Source organism: Haliaeetus albicilla, unplaced genomic scaffold, assembly GCF_947461875.1.
Source record: "Haliaeetus albicilla unplaced genomic scaffold, bHalAlb1.1 scaffold_34, whole genome shotgun sequence".
In the NCBI taxonomy this organism is placed as follows: domain Eukaryota; kingdom Metazoa; phylum Chordata; class Aves; order Accipitriformes; family Accipitridae; genus Haliaeetus; species Haliaeetus albicilla.
This window is the reverse complement of record NW_027212433.1, coordinates 2,026,703-2,038,983: the sequence shown is the minus strand read 5'-3', so window position 1 is coordinate 2,038,983 and position 12,281 is coordinate 2,026,703.

Below are 12,281 nucleotides of genomic sequence, written 5' to 3'. Positions count from 1 at the left end.
CTCTTGCTGGTCTTCACCTTCCCCCTGCAGCCTATTCACAGGCACAACAGGTTTTGGGATCTGTGCTTGCCGCAAGACGCAATCTCTCACGGTGCGCATCCTCGGCAGAGCCTGTTCCCGAAAAGGCAAACGTCCGGCTCCTTGTCCCACACGGAAGGTGGCAGCCCTGAAAGCTCTTGCTGGTCTTCACCTTCCCCCTGCAGCCTATTCACAGGCACAACCGCACTGGGAATCTCTGCTTTCCCAAAGACGCAATCCCTCACGGTGCGCATCCTCGGCAGAGCCTGTTCCCGAAAAGGCAAACGTCCGGCTCCTTGTCCCACACGGAAGGTGGCAGCCCTGAAAGCTCTTGCTGGTCTTCACCTTCCCCGTGCAGCCTATTCACAGGCACAACAGGTTTTGGAATCTGTGCTTGCCCCAAGACGCAATCTCTCACGGGGCGCATCCTCGGCAGAGCCTGTTCCCGAAAAGGCAAACGTCCGGCTCCTTGTCCCACACGGAAGGTGGCAGCCCTGAAAGCTGTTGCTGGTCTTCACCTTCCCCCTGCAGCCTATTCACAGGCACAACCGCACTGGGAATCTCTGCTTTCCCAGAGACGCAATCTCTCACGGTGCGCATCCTCGGCAGAGCTTGTTCCCGAAAAGGCAAACGTCCGGCTCCTTGTCCCACACGGAAGGTGGCAGCCCTGAAAGCTCTTGCTGGTCTTCACCTTCCCCCTGCAGCCTATTCACAGGCACAACAGGTTTTGGGATCTCTGCTTTCCCAGAGACGCAATCTCTCACGGTGCGCATCCTCGGCAGAGCCTGTTCCCGAAAAGGCAAACGTCCGGCTCCTTGTCCCACACGGAAGGTGGCAGCCCTGAGAGCTCTTGCTGGTCTTCACCTTCCCCCTGCAGCCTATTCACAGGCACAACCGCACTGGGAATCTCTGCTTTCCCAAAGATGCAATCTCTCACGGTGCGCATCCTCGGCAGAGCCTGTTCCCGAAAAGGCAAACGTCCGGCTCCTTGTCCCACACGGAAGGTGGCAGCCCTGAAAGCTGTTGCTGGTCTTCACCTTCCCCCTGCAGCCTATTCACAGGCACAACAGGTTTTGGGATCTGTGCTTGCCCAGAGAAGGAACATCTCACGGTGCGCATCCTCGGCAGAGCCTGTTCCCGAAAAGGCAAATGTCCGGCTCCTTGTCCCACACGGAAGGTGGCAGCCCGGAAAGCTCTTGCTGGTCTTCACCTTCCCCCTGCAGCCTATTCACAGGCACAACAGGTTTTGGGATCTCTGCTTTCCCAAAGACGCAATCCCTCACGGTGCGCATCCTCGGCAGAGCCTGTTCCCGAAAAGGCAAACGTCCGGCTCCTTGTCCCACACGGAAGGTGGCAGCCCTGAAAGCTCTTGCTGGTCTTCACCTTCCCCCTGCAGCCTATTCACAGGCACAACAGGTTTTGGGATCTGTGCTTGCCCAGAGAAGGAACGTCTCACGGTGCGCATCCTCGGCAGAGCCTGTTCCCGAAAAGGCAAACGTCCGGCTCCTTGTCCCACACGGAAGGTGGCAGCCCTGAAAGCTCTTGCTGGTCTTCACCTTCCCCCTGCAGCCTATTCACAGGCACAACAGGTTTGGGGATCTCTGCTTGCCCAGAGAAGGAACATCTCACGGTGCGCATCCTCGGCAGAGCCTGTTCCCGAAAAGGCAAACGTCCGGCTCCTTGTCCCACACGGAAGGTGGCAGCCCTGAAAGCTCTTGCTGGTCTTCACCTTCCCCCTGCAGCCTATTCACAGGCACAACAGGTTTTGGGATCTCTGCTTTCCCAGAGACGCAATCCCTCACGGTGCGCATCCTCGGCAGAGCCTGTTCCCGAAAAGGCAAACGTCCGGCTCCTTGTCCCACACGGAAGGTGGCAGCCCGGAAAGCTCTTGCTGGTCTTCACCTTCCCCCTGCAGCCTATTCACAGGCACAACAGGTTTGGGGATCTGTGCTTGCCCCAAGACGCAATCTCTCACGGTGCGCATCCTCGGCAGAGCTTGTTCCCGAAAAGGCAAACGTCCGGCTCCTTGTCCCACACGGAAGGTGGCAGCCCTGAAAGCTCTTGCTGGTCTTCACCTTCCCCCTGCAGCCTATTCACAGGCACAACAGGTTTTGGGATCTGTGCTTGCCCCAAGACGCAATCTCTCACGGTGCGCATCCTCGGCAGAGCCTGTTCCCGAAAAGGCAAACGTCCGGCTCCTTGTCCCACACGGAAGGTGGCAGCCCTGAAAGCTCTTGCTGGTCTTCACCTTCCCCCTGCAGCCTATTCACAGGCACAACAGGTTTTGGGATCTCTGCTTGCCCAGAGACGCAATCTCTCACGGTGCGCATCCTCGGCAGAGCCTGTTCCCGAAAAGGCAAACGTCCGGCTCCTTGTCCCACACGGAAGGTGGCAGCCCTGAAAGCTCTTGCTGGTCTTCACCTTCCCCCTGCAGCCTATTCACAGGCACAACCGCACTGGGAATCTCTGCTTTCCCAAAGACGCAATCCCTCACGGTGCGCATCCTCGGCAGAGCCTGTTCCCGAAAAGGCAAACGTCCAGCTCCTTGTCCCACACGGAAGGTGGCAGCCCTGAAAGCTGTTGCTGGTCTTCACCTTCCCCCTGCAGCCTATTCACAGGCACAACAGGTTTGGGGATCTGTGCTTGCCCCAAGACGCAATCTCTCACGGTGCGCATCCTCGGCAGAGCCTGTTCCCGAAAAGGCAAACGTCCGGCTCCTTGTCCCACACGGAAGGTGGCAGCCCGGAAAGCTCTTGCTGGTCTTCACCTTCCCCCTGCAGCCTATTCACAGGCACAACAGGTTTGGGGATCTGTGCTTGCCCCAAGACGCAATCTCTCACGGTGCGCATCCTCGGCAGAGCCTGTTCCAGAAAAGGCAAACGTCCGGCTCCTTGTCCCACACGGAAGGTGGCAGCCCTGAAAGCTCTTGCTGGTCTTCACCTTCCCCCTGCAGCCTATTCACAGGCACAACAGGTTTTGGGATCTGTGCTTGCCCAGAGAAGGAACATCTCACGGTGCGCATCCTCGGCAGAGCCTGTTCCCGAAAAGGCAAACGTCCGGCTCCTTGTCCCACACGGAAGGTGGCAGCCCGGAAAGCTCTTGCTGGTCTTCACCTTCCCCCTGCAGCCTATTCACAGGCACAACAGGTTTGGGGATCTCTGCTTGCCCAGAGAAGGAACGTCTCACGGTGCGCATCCTCGGCAGAGCCTGTTCCCGAAAAGGCAAACGTCCGGCTCCTTGTCCCACACGGAAGGTGGCAGCCCTGAAAGCTCTTGCTGGTCTTCACCTTCCCCCTGCAGCCTATTCACAGGCACAACAGGTTTTGGCATCTGTGCTTGCCCCAAGACGCAATCTCTCACGGTGCGCATCCTCGGCAGAGCCTGTTCCCGAAAACGCAAACGTCCGGCTCCTTGTCCCACACGGAAGGTGGCAGCCCGGAAAGCTGTTGCTGGTCTTCACCTTCCCCCTGCAGCCTATTCACAGGCACAACAGGTTTTGGGATCTCTGCTTTCCCAGAGACGCAATCTCTCACGGTGCGCATCCTCGGCAGAGCCTGTTCCCGAAAAGGCAAACGTCCGGCTCCTTGTCCCACACGGAAGGTGGCAGCCCTAAAAGCTCTTGCTGGTCTTCACCTTCCCCCTGCAGCCTATTCACAGGCACAACCGCACTGGGAATCTCTGCTTTCCCAGAGACGCAATCTCTCACGGTGCGCATCCTCGGCAGAGCCTGTTCCCGAAAAGGCAAACGTCCGGCTCCTTGTCCCACACGGAAGGTGGCAGCCCTGAAAGCTCTTGCTGGTCTTCACCTTCCCCCTGCAGCCTATTCACAGGCACAACAGGTTTTGGGATCTGTGCTTGCCCAGAGAAGGAACATCTCACGGTGCGCATCCTCGGCAGAGCCTGTTCCCGAAAAGGCAAACGTCCGGCTCCTTGTCCCACACGGAAGGTGGCAGCCCTGAAAGCTCTTGCTGGTCTTCACCTTCCCCCTGCAGCCTATTCACAGGCACAACCGCACTGGGAATCTCTGCTTTCCCAGAGACGCAATCTCTCACGGTGCGCATCCTCGGCAGAGCCTGTTCCCGAAAAGGCAAACGTCCGGCTCCTTGTCCCACACGGAAGGTGGCAGCCCTGAAAGCTCTTGCTGGTCTTCACCTTCCCCCTGCAGCCTATTCACAGGCACAACAGGTTTTGGGATCTGTGCTTGCCCAGAGAAGGAACATCTCACGGTGCGCATCCTCGGCAGAGCCTGTTCCCGAAAAGGCAAACGTCCGGCTCCTTGTCCCACACGGAAGGTGGCAGCCCGGAAAGCTGTTGCTGGTCTTCACCTTCCCCCTGCAGCCTATTCACAGGCACAACAGGTTTTGGGATCTGTGCTTGCCCAGAGAAGGAACATCTCACGGTGCGCATCCTCGGCAGAGCCTGTTCCCGAAAAGGCAAACGTCCGGCTCCTTGTCCCACACGGAAGGTGGCAGCCCTGAAAGCTCTTGCTGGTCTTCACCTTCCCCCTGCAGCCTATTCACAGGCACAACCGCACTGGGAATCTCTGCTTTCCCAGAGACGCAATCTCTCACGGTGCGCATCCTCGGCAGAGCCTGTTCCCGAAAAGGCAAACGTCCGGCTCCTTGTCCCACACGGAAGGTGGCAGCCCGGAAAGCTCTTGCTGGTCTTCACCTTCCCCCTGCAGCCTATTCACAGGCACAACCGCACTGGGAATCTCTGCTTTCCCAGAGACGCAATCTCTCACGGTGCGCATCCTCGGCAGAGCCTGTTCCCGAAAAGGCAAACGTCCGGCTCCTTGTCCCACACGGAAGGTGGCAGCCCTGAAAGCTCTTGCTGGTCTTCACCTTCCCCCTGCAGCCTATTCACAGGCACAACAGGTTTTGGGATCTGTGCTTGCCCAGAGAAGGAACATCTCACGGTGCGCATCCTCGGCAGAGCCTGTTCCCGAAAAGGCAAACGTCCGGCTCCTTGTCCCACACGGAAGGTGGCAGCCCTGAAAGCTGTTGCTGGTCTTCACCTTCCCCCTGCAGCCTATTCACAGGCACAACCGCACTGGGAATCTCTGCTTTCCCAGAGACGCAATCTCTCACGGTGCGCATCCTCGGCAGAGCCTGTTCCCGAAAAGGCAAACGTCCGGCTCCTCGTCCCACACGGAAGGTGGCAGCCCGGAAAGCTCTTGCTGGTCTTCACCTTCCCCCTGCAACCTATTCACAGGCACAACCGCACTGGGAATCTCTGCTTTCCCAAAGACGCAATCTCTCACGGTGCGCATCCTCGGCAGAGCTTGTTCCCGAAAAGGCAAACGTCCGGCTCCTTGTCCCACACGGAAGGTGGTAGCCCTGAAAGCTCTTGCTGGTCTTCACCTTCCCCCTGCAGCCTATTCACAGGCACAACAGGTTTTGGGATCTGTGCTTGCCCAGAGAAGGAACATCTCACGGTGCGCATCCTCGGCAGAGCCTGTTCCCGAAAAGGCAAACGTCCGGCTCCTTGTCCCACACGGAAGGTGGCAGCCCTGAAAGCTCTTGCTGGTCTTCACCTTCCCCCTGCAGCCTATTCACAGGCACAACAGGTTTTGGGATCTCTGCTTGCCCAGAGAAGGAACATCTCACGGTGCGCATCCTCGGCAGAGCCTGTTCCCGAAAAGGCAAACGTCCGGCTCCTTGTCCCACACGGAAGGTGGCAGCCCTGAAAGCTCTTGCTGGTCTTCACCTTCCCCGTGCAGCCTATTCACAGGCACAACAGGTTTTGGGATCTCTGCTTTCCCAGAGACGCAATCTCTCACGGTGCGCATCCTCGGCAGAGCTTGTTCCCGAAAAGGCAAACGTCCGGCTCCTTGTCCCACACGGAAGGTGGCAGCCCTGAAAGCTCTTGCTGGTCTTCACCTTCCCCCTGCAGCCTATTCACAGGCACAACAGGTTTTGGGATCTGTGCTTGCCCAGAGAAGGAACATCTCACGGTGCGCATCCTCGGCAGAGCCTGTTCCCGAAAAGGCAAACGTCCGGCTCCTTGTCCCACACGGAAGGTGGCAGCCCGGAAAGCTCTTGCTGGTCTTCACCTTCCCCCTGCAGCCTATTCACAGGCACAACCGCACTGGGAATCTCTGCTTTCCCAAAGACGCAATCCCTCACGGTGCGCATCCTCGGCAGAGCCTGTTCCCGAAAAGGCAAACGTCCGGCTCCTTGTCCCACACGGAAGGTGGCAGCCCGGAAAGCTCTTGCTGGTCTTCACCTTCCCCCTGCAGCCTATTCACAGGCACAACAGGTTTTGGGATCTCTGCTTGCCCAGAGAAGGAACATCTCACGGTGCGCATCCTCGGCAGAGCCTGTTCCCGAAAAGGCAAACGTCCGGCTCCTTGTCCCACACGGAAGGTGGCAGCCCTGAAAGCTCTTGCTGGTCTTCACCTTCCCCCTGCAGCCTATTCACAGGCACAACAGGTTTTGGGATCTGTGCTTGCCCAGAGAAGGAACATCTCACGGTGCGCATCCTCGGCAGAGCCTGTTCCCGAAAAGGCAAACGTCCGGCTCCTTGTCCCACACGGAAGGTGGCAGCCCTAAAAGCTGGTGCTGGTCTTCACCTTCCCCCTGCAGCCTATTCACAGGCACAACAGGTTTGGGGATCTGTGCTTGCCCAGAGAAGGAACATCTCACGGTGCGCATCCTCGGCAGAGCCTGTTCCCGAAAAGGCAAACGTCCGGCTCCTTGTCCCACACGGAAGGTGGCAGCCCTGAAAGCTCTTGCTGGTCTTCACCTTCCCCCTGCAGCCTATTCACAGGCACAACCGCACTGGGAATCTCTGCTTTCCCAAAGACGCAATCTCTCACGGTGCGCATCCTCGGCAGAGCCTGTTCCCGAAAAGGCAAACGTCCGGCTCCTTGTCCCACACGGAAGGTGGCAGCCCTGAAAGCTCTTGCTGGTCTTCACCTTCCCCCTGCAGCCTATTCACAGGCACAACAGGTTTTGGGATCTGTGCTTGCCCAGAGAAGGAACATCTCACGGTGCGCATCCTCGGCAGAGCCTGTTCCCGAAAAGGCAAACGTCCGGCTCCTTGTCCCACACGGAAGGTGGCAGCCCGGAAAGCTCTTGCTGGTCTTCACCTTCCCCCTGCAGCCTATTCACAGGCACAACCGCACTGGGAATCTCTGCTTTCCCAGAGACGCAATCTCTCACGGTGCGCATCCTCGGCAGAGCCTGTTCCCGAAAAGGCAAACGTCCGGCTCCTTGTCCCACACGGAAGGTGGCAGCCCGGAAAGCTGTTGCTGGTCTTCACCTTCCCCCTGCAGCCTATTCACAGGCACAACCGCACTGGGAATCTCTGCTTTCCCAAAGACGCAATCTCTCACGGTGCGCATCCTCGGCAGAGCCTGTTCCCGAAAAGGCAAACGTCCGGCTCCTTGTCCCACACGGAAGGTGGCAGCCCGGAAAGCTCTTGCTGGTCTTCACCTTCCCCCTGCAGCCTATTCACAGGCACAACCGCACTGGGAATCTCTGCTTTCCCAGAGACGCAATCTCTCACGGTGCGCATCCTCGGCAGAGCCTGTTCCCGAAAAGGCAAACGTCCGGCTCCTTGTCCCACACGGAAGGTGGCAGCCCTGAAAGCTCTTGCTGGTCTTCACCTTCCCCCTGCAGCCTATTCACAGGCACAACAGGTTTTGGGATCTGTGCTTTCCCAGAGACGCAATCTCTCACGGTGCGCATCCTCGGCAGAGCCTGTTCCCGAAAAGGCAAACGTCCGGCTCCTTGTCCCACACGGAAGGTGGCAGCCCTGAAAGCTCTTGCTGGTCTTCACCTTCCCCCTGCAGCCTATTCACAGGCACATCCGCACTGGGAATCTCTGCTTTCCCAAAGACGCAATCTCTCACGGTGCGCATCCTCGGCAGAGCTTGTTCCCGAAAAGGCAAACGTCCGGCTCCTTGTCCCACACGGAAGGTGGTAGCCCTGAAAGCTCTTGCTGGTCTTCACCTTCCCCCTGCAGCCTATTCACAGGCACAACCGCACTGGGAATCTCTGCTTTCCCAGAGACGCAATCTCTCACGGTGCGCATCCTCGGCAGAGCCTGTTCCCGAAAAGGCAAACGTCCGGCTCCTTGTCCCACACGGAAGGTGGCAGCCCGGAAAGCTGTTGCTGGTCTTCACCTTCCCCCTGCAGCCTATTCACAGGCACAACAGGTTTGGGGATCTGTGCTTGCCCAGAGAAGGAACATCTCACGGTGCGCATCCTCGGCAGAGCCTGTTCCCGAAAAGGCAAACGTCCGGCTCCTTGTCCCACACGGAAGGTGGCAGCCCTGAAAGCTGGTGCTGGTCTTCACCTTCCCCCTGCAGCCTATTCACAGGCACAACAGGTTTTGGGATCTCTGCTTTCCCAGAGACGCAATCTCTCACGGTGCGCATCCTCGGCAGAGCCTGTTCCCGAAAAGGCAAGCGTCCGGCTCCTTGTCCCACACGGAAGGTGGCAGCCCTGAAAGCTCTTGCTGGTCTTCACCTTCCCCCTGCAGCCTATTCACAGGCACAACAGGTTTTGGGATCTGTGCTTGCCCAGAGAAGGAACATCTCACGGTGCGCATCCTCGGCAGAGCCTGTTCCCGAAAAGGCAAACGTCCGGCTCCTTGTCCCACACGGAAGGTGGCAGCCCGGAAAGCTCTTGCTGGTCTTCACCTTCCCCCTGCAGCCTATTCACAGGCACAACCGCACTGGGAATCTCTGCTTTCCCAAAGACGCAATCCCTCACGGTGCGCATCCTCGGCAGAGCCTGTTCCCGAAAAGGCAAACGTCCGGCTCCTTGTCCCACACGGAAGGTGGCAGCCCTGAAAGCTCTTGCTGGTCTTCACCTTCCCCCTGCAGCCTATTCACAGGCACAACAGGTTTTGGGATCTCTGCTTGCCCAGAGAAGGAACATCTCACGGTGCGCATCCTCGGCAGAGCCTGTTCCCGAAAAGGCAAACGTCCGGCTCCTTGTCCCACACGGAAGGTGGCAGCCCTGAAAGCTCTTGCTGGTCTTCACCTTCCCCCTGCAGCCTATTCACAGGCACAACAGGTTTTGGGATCTGTGCTTGCCCAGAGAAGGAACATCTCACGGTGCGCATCCTCGGCAGAGCCTGTTCCCGAAAAGGCAAACGTCCGGCTCCTTGTCCCACACGGAAGGTGGCAGCCCTAAAAGCTGGTGCTGGTCTTCACCTTCCCCCTGCAGCCTATTCACAGGCACAACAGGTTTGGGGATCTGTGCTTGCCCAGAGAAGGAACATCTCACGGTGCGCATCCTCGGCAGAGCCTGTTCCCGAAAAGGCAAACGTCCGGCTCCTTGTCCCACACGGAAGGTGGCAGCCCTGAAAGCTCTTGCTGGTCTTCACCTTCCCCCTGCAGCCTATTCACAGGCACAACCGCACTGGGAATCTCTGCTTTCCCAAAGACGCAATCTCTCACGGTGCGCATCCTCGGCAGAGCCTGTTCCCGAAAAGGCAAACGTCCGGCTCCTTGTCCCACACGGAAGGTGGCAGCCCTGAAAGCTCTTGCTGGTCTTCACCTTCCCCCTGCAGCCTATTCACAGGCACAACAGGTTTTGGGATCTGTGCTTGCCCAGAGAAGGAACATCTCACGGTGCGCATCCTCGGCAGAGCCTGTTCCCGAAAAGGCAAACGTCCGGCTCCTTGTCCCACACGGAAGGTGGCAGCCCTGAAAGCTCTTGCTGGTCTTCACCTTCCCCCTGCAGCCTATTCACAGGCACAACCGCACTGGGAATCTCTGCTTTCCCAGAGACGCAATCTCTCACGGTGCGCATCCTCGGCAGAGCCTGTTCCCGAAAAGGCAAACGTCCGGCTCCTTGTCCCACACGGAAGGTGGCAGCCCGGAAAGCTGTTGCTGGTCTTCACCTTCCCCCTGCAGCCTATTCACAGGCACAACCGCACTGGGAATCTCTGCTTTCCCAAAGACGCAATCTCTCACGGTGCGCATCCTCGGCAGAGCCTGTTCCCGAAAAGGCAAACGTCCGGCTCCTTGTCCCACACGGAAGGTGGCAGCCCGGAAAGCTCTTGCTGGTCTTCACCTTCCCCCTGCAGCCTATTCACAGGCACAACCGCACTGGGAATCTCTGCTTTCCCAGAGACGCAATCTCTCACGGTGCGCATCCTCGGCAGAGCCTGTTCCCGAAAAGGCAAACGTCCGGCTCCTTGTCCCACACGGAAGGTGGCAGCCCTGAAAGCTCTTGCTGGTCTTCACCTTCCCCCTGCAGCCTATTCACAGGCACAACAGGTTTTGGGATCTGTGCTTTCCCAGAGACGCAATCTCTCACGGTGCGCATCCTCGGCAGAGCCTGTTCCCGAAAAGGCAAACGTCCGGCTCCTTGTCCCACACGGAAGGTGGCAGCCCTGAAAGCTCTTGCTGGTCTTCACCTTCCCCCTGCAGCCTATTCACAGGCACATCCGCACTGGGAATCTCTGCTTTCCCAAAGACGCAATCTCTCACGGTGCGCATCCTCGGCAGAGCTTGTTCCCGAAAAGGCAAACGTCCGGCTCCTTGTCCCACACGGAAGGTGGTAGCCCTGAAAGCTCTTGCTGGTCTTCACCTTCCCCCTGCAGCCTATTCACAGGCACAACCGCACTGGGAATCTCTGCTTTCCCAGAGACGCAATCTCTCACGGTGCGCATCCTCGGCAGAGCCTGTTCCCGAAAAGGCAAACGTCCGGCTCCTTGTCCCACACGGAAGGTGGCAGCCCTGAAAGCTGTTGCTGGTCTTCACCTTCCCCCTGCAGCCTATTCACAGGCACAACAGGTTTTGGGATCTCTGCTTTCCCAGAGACGCAATCTCTCACGGTGCGCATCCTCGGCAGAGCCTGTTCCCGAAAAGGCAAGCGTCCGGCTCCTTGTCCCACACGGAAGGTGGCAGCCCTGAAAGCTCTTGCTGGTCTTCACCTTCCCCCTGCAGCCTATTCACAGGCACAACAGGTTTTGGGATCTCTGCTTGCCCAGAGACGCAATCTCTCACGGTGCGCATCCTCGGCAGAGCCTGTTCCCGAAAAGGCAAACGTCCGGCTCCTTGTCCCACACGGAAGGTGGCAGCCCTGAAAGCTCTTGCTGGTCTTCACCTTCCCCCTGCAGCCTATTCACAGGCACAACAGGTTTTGGGATCTGTGCTTGCCCAGAGAAGGAACATCTCACGGTGCGCATCCTCGGCAGAGCCTGTTCCCGAAAAGGCAAACGTCCGGCTCCTTGTCCCACACGGAAGGTGGCAGCCCTGAAAGCTCTTGCTGGTCTTCACCTTCCCCCTGCAGCCTATTCACAGGCACAACCGCACTGGGAATCTCTGCTTTCCCAGAGACGCAATCTCTCACGGTGCGCATCCTCGGCAGAGCCTGTTCCCGAAAAGGCAAACGTCCGGCTCCTTGTCCCACACGGAAGGTGGCAGCCCGGAAAGCTCTTGCTGGTCTTCACCTTCCCCCTGCAGCCTATTCACAGGCACAACCGCACTGGGAATCTCTGCTTTCCCAGAGACGCAATCTCTCACGGTGCGCATCCTCGGCAGAGCCTGTTCCCGAAAAGGCAAACGTCCGGCTCCTTGTCCCACACGGAAGGTGGCAGCCCTGAAAGCTGTTGCTGGTCTTCACCTTCCCCCTGCAGCCTATTCACAGGCACAACCGCACTGGGAATCTCTGCTTTCCCAGAGACGCAATCTCTCACGGTGCGCATCCTCGGCAGAGCCTGTTCCCGAAAAGGCAAACGTCCGGCTCCTTGTCCCACACGGAAGGTGGCAGCCCTAAAAGCTGGTGCTGGTCTTCACCTTCCCCCTGCAGCCTATTCACAGGCACAACAGGTTTGGGGATCTCTGCTTGCCCAGAGAAGGAACATCTCACGGTGCGCATCCTCGGCAGAGCCTGTTCCCGAAAAGGCAAACGTCCGGCTCCTTGTCCCACACGGAAGGTGGCAGCCCTGAAAGCTCTTGCTGGTCTTCACCTTCCCCCTGCAGCCTATTCACAGGCACAACAGGTTTTGGGATCTGTGCTTGCCCAGAGAAGGAACATCTCACGGTGCGCATCCTCGGCAGAGCCTGTTCCCGAAAAGGCAAACGTCCGGCTCCTTGTCCCACACGGAAGGTGGCAGCCCTGAAAGCTGTTGCTGGTCTTCACCTTCCCCCTGCAGCCTATTCACAGGCACAACAGGTTTGGGGAACTCTGCTTGCCCAGAGAAGGAACATCTCACGGTGCGCATCCTCGGCAGAGCCTGTTCCCGAAAAGGCAAACGTCCGGCTCCTTGTCCCACACGGAAGGTGGCAGCCCGGAA